This window comes from Vicugna pacos, chromosome 10, assembly GCF_048564905.1.
Source record: "Vicugna pacos chromosome 10, VicPac4, whole genome shotgun sequence".
Classification (NCBI taxonomy): domain Eukaryota; kingdom Metazoa; phylum Chordata; class Mammalia; order Artiodactyla; family Camelidae; genus Vicugna; species Vicugna pacos.
Window position 1 is genome coordinate 54,426,566 of NC_132996.1, and position 4,167 is coordinate 54,430,732.

A 4,167-nucleotide genomic window follows, 5' to 3' on the forward strand; every position below is an offset into this window, starting at 1 on the left:
AAACTAGCACAACACTGTAAATCAACTGTACTTCAGTAAAACAAATGTATGTGATAGAAGTGCTTATGTGTATGAATCAAGATGCCCATGAGTGGTGTTTCCTGTAGCTGTGTTTATAACGTAATATGTAATACATTAAAATCATGTAAACATCAATCAGTCGGTGAATCATTAAATACATTTAGGACATCAATATTATTAATATCATAAGCCTTTACAAAGATTGATGTTAAGCACTATTAATATAGAAGTTTGGGCTAATTTAGAAATAAATAAATGCATATACATACATATATATTTAAGTAAAAAATACTGTAAATCACAGAAAACATATAATTCAAATTAGGTTTTGACTACATCTATGTTAGATGTACATAGATTACAGATATATTTACAGAGGAAGATATAAGAACAAAATTATTTACAGGTTCAAGTTTATTAGAGGAGGAGTGGAATTAGAAGTTTTACTTTTTAACTTCTTGATATTCCTATTCTGCTTTCCTGAGTAACATAATTATATTGGATTAAGGCATTGAGTTTATTTTTCAAAGCAGAATGGATACTACCTTTAAGAAATTTCCAACTTTGAAATTTGATTTGGGGAAACAGTTATATATGATATCTTTGAAAGGAGTTATATTGTAAGTCATGGGAAAAAATATTAAAAATTGCCCTCTAGTTAGTACAAATTTCTTACTCTGAAATTCTAGCAATCCATAATTGTCCTTAGATGACCAAATTGAATACAATCACTGAAGAAGTTATTTCAAAACCATTTCTTCCAGGAGATAACCCTTTAAAACCCTCTCCTTTTGAGGCTTCATTTTCAATAATTATCTACTGCCTGAGTTTCTGCTTCACAGGCTAGGAGACACTTGTCTTCTGTTTATGTGTGAACATGACCCTTTTCATTTCTTCTACAAGATATTTAAGTCTCAAAGTGCTTGAATGATTTGATTACCTACTTCAACAAGAAGGCTGATCATCACTGAAGACAAATCTATCGCAGGCGAATGAAGATCAGCCAATGATTTATTAGTGCTTTGGACTAGCAATAGAATAGTTATGAATGAGCAGGCATTTCTGTTAGAAATGTCTATTTTGCTATAATTTTATGGCAAAAATCATGCATGAGGCAGGTTTCATGGCTTTAATCATTTAGTCAAAATTAAAGCTCAGAAATTTGAGTTCAATAAAGATAAATGTGCAGTTTTCCTTTTTGGTTGGGTTTTTCAATGATATCAACTCTCATTTTGAAATACTTCAAATATCTTATAGCATGTTGTATACACGGAGATTTGGAAATACTCGAATTCTGTGACACCCTGATATCACAGAAAAGTGTGTGTGTGTGTTTCAGTGCTTCTTTTTTAATGAAACAAACCAACAAGATGTACAGCCAGGCTCAAGTTGTGTAGTTCACAAGAATGGAGAAAACAGACGAGAGTTCAGGGCAGGCGGAGCTAACGTAGGAAGAAGCTGGACTGGCATCCGGCGCTTGCTCCGGCACGACACTGGGGCGGGCGCTGCAGGCGCGCGGGCACCCGCTTCTTTTCGCTCCGCCCCAGGCTGGCCTGCAAGTCTGTGTCCACGAAGGATGAAGGTCACCTTCTTCCTTCAGATCTAAGAAATCTCCAGAGTTTGCTCCAGAAGAGTTCCTTCTCTGGGGTCCAGATGACTTAGAATCTTGCCCGCCACTGAACTTGGCACCTGCCGATGGCCCGTGAAGGGGGATTTTCCTCAGGTGTCCCAGAGATGCTGGAGGCCATTTTTTTTCCCTCCTCACAGGTGGTTCTGTTGGTTTATCAAAACCTAATGAAAAATTGGATCCACTGCTGAGAGGCTGCAAGACCCAGGAGCTATTCCTGCTGTTGGCGTCTCCAACCTTGAAGGTGGTGGCGGTGGTGGTCAAGGCGCCGAGGGCCGGGGTAGGTAGGACAGGGAGCAGGGAGCAGCTGCCCACCCGGAAGCTGGCCGCTGATGCAGGAGTCTCGGCTTTAAAGTGACGTGTTTTGACAAAAGAGTCCATTTAAGTTTTTAAAATCGTGACAAGAAGGCTAGTTGCTTTAGAAAGCATCTTCCATTAAGCTAACATTACCTGAAAAGGTTTTATTTAGAAAATACTAAAATCATGGGTCCATGCTGAAGGTTTCCGGTGACTCACTTTGATGTCTGAACCAAACAGTATCGTTTCTCTTAGTGCTGTCTAAAAGTAACTTTGGCTTAACATTAAAGGGTGTTAAGAAGTTCTGTATGCAGACTTTTTCATCTGTATCTGATCCAAGATTGAGACCAATACATCTCTCAAATGGATGTATCTTCATCATTTAAAGGAAACTCAATACACAAATATCTGTTAGAGAAATAGGTACTATTACTGGTTAAGATGTATAATTTGCAGAACTGTTAGTGAAAAATTATTGTATAAATGTGAGGCCAAGTACTTGAAAAATAAACATACAATTTTTCACTGTGAAAGCATAAAGAAAGCTGATATTTGGGGAAAGCCTACTTTTGTGTTAGGAAATTTATAGCATTATTTCATTTATTCCTTACAGTAGCCTGGTGTGGTAAGGAGCTGAGACTTACGGATGATAAATGACGTATCTAAGGTCAGAAGTTTAATAAAAAGTGAAGCTCAGAACCCAAGCTTTGAACCCAAAACTTGGGCTCTTTCAACTCTTGTCGCTCTTTTTCTCTTTTATTTTTTAAAAAATAACAATGACACATACATGTATATAGAGGTACAAATATTTGTATTAATTTACAGTACATTAAGCTAGAATATAAGCCCCATGAAGCAGGAGGCACGTCCACTGTGTTTTTTACTACGTATCCAGCATCTAATTCAGTGCCTGGTGATGGCAAGTGCTCGATAAATATTCAGTAAGTGTATAAATAGAAATAATACTTCATATCCACTCAAATGAATATCAATAATATAAATTATAATTCCTATGAATAATACAAATGCATAATTTATGTATTATGTTTCAACATTTCAGAGAACTTCCCAATATTTCAGTGCTAAGCCCACATTTTTTTTACTGTGGTAAAAAACATAAATTTACCATCTCAATCATTTTAAAGTGTACAGTACAGTGGTGTTAACTATATGCATCTTGTTGTGCAACAGGTTTCTAGAACTTTTTCATCCTGCAAAATTGAAACTTGATACCCATTGAACAGCTCCCCACTTCCCCTTTCCTCCAGCCCCTGGCAACCACCATTCTACTTTGTTTCTAGAAATTTGACCACTTTAGATAGCTCTTTTAGGTGGAATTATGCAGAATGTGTCCCTCTGTGTCTGGTACATTTGACTTAACACAGTTTCCTCAACGTTCATACATATTGTTGCAAATGGCAGGATTTCCTTCTTTATTAAAGCTGAAAAAGTTATGCCATTCTTCATCCAATCATCCACTGATGGATATTCTTGGCTATTGTAAATAAAGTTGCAGTTGAACACTGGTGTGCAAATCACACTTCGAGTTCCTGCTTTTAATTCATTTGTATATATACCCAGAAGCGAAATTCCTGGACCATACGGTAATTCTTTTTTAAGTTTCTCAAAATATCTTCAATAATGTTTTCCATAGGAGTGCACCATTGATTTTGCAGTCCCCACCAGTGTGTACGAGGGTTCTGAGTTCTCTGCATCCTCATTCTCATCAGCACTTACTCTTTCCTCTCCTCCTTCCTTTCCTTTCTTTCTCTTTCCTTTTTTTTTTTTTTTTTTTTTGCTTTGAATGGGAGCCATCTACTGGGTGTGAGGTGATACTTCATTGTGGTTTTGATTTACATTTCCTTGATGATTACTGGCATTGAGCACCTTTTCATGTGTCTGTTGGACATTTGTATACCTTCTTTGGAGATCTGACTATTCAACATCATTCCCATTTAAAACTGGACTATTTGTTTTTTGTTGTTGAGTTCCAGGAGTTATTTACATATTTTGGATATTAACCCCTTATTAGATATACAATTTGCAAACATTTTCTTCCACTCTATATGTTGTCTTTTCACTCTGTTGGTGCACAAAAGCTTTTAAGTTTAATGTAATCCCATTTGTCTGTTCTTCCTTTTGTTGCCTGTATTTTCGGTGTCATAGTCAAAAATTCATTGCCAAATGCAATGCCATGAAGCTATATGCCTAGGTTTTCACTA

At 36.6% G+C, this 4,167-nt stretch overlaps 1 pseudogene; it reads right to left on the bottom strand.

Annotated features, from left to right (window-relative positions):
- Positions 1 to 1,370: 1,370 nt before the first annotated feature.
- LOC102528734 (jupiter microtubule associated homolog 1 pseudogene) lies at positions 1,371 to 2,029 on the bottom strand (annotated as a pseudogene).
- Between the last annotated feature and the right edge of the window lie 2,138 nt (positions 2,030 to 4,167).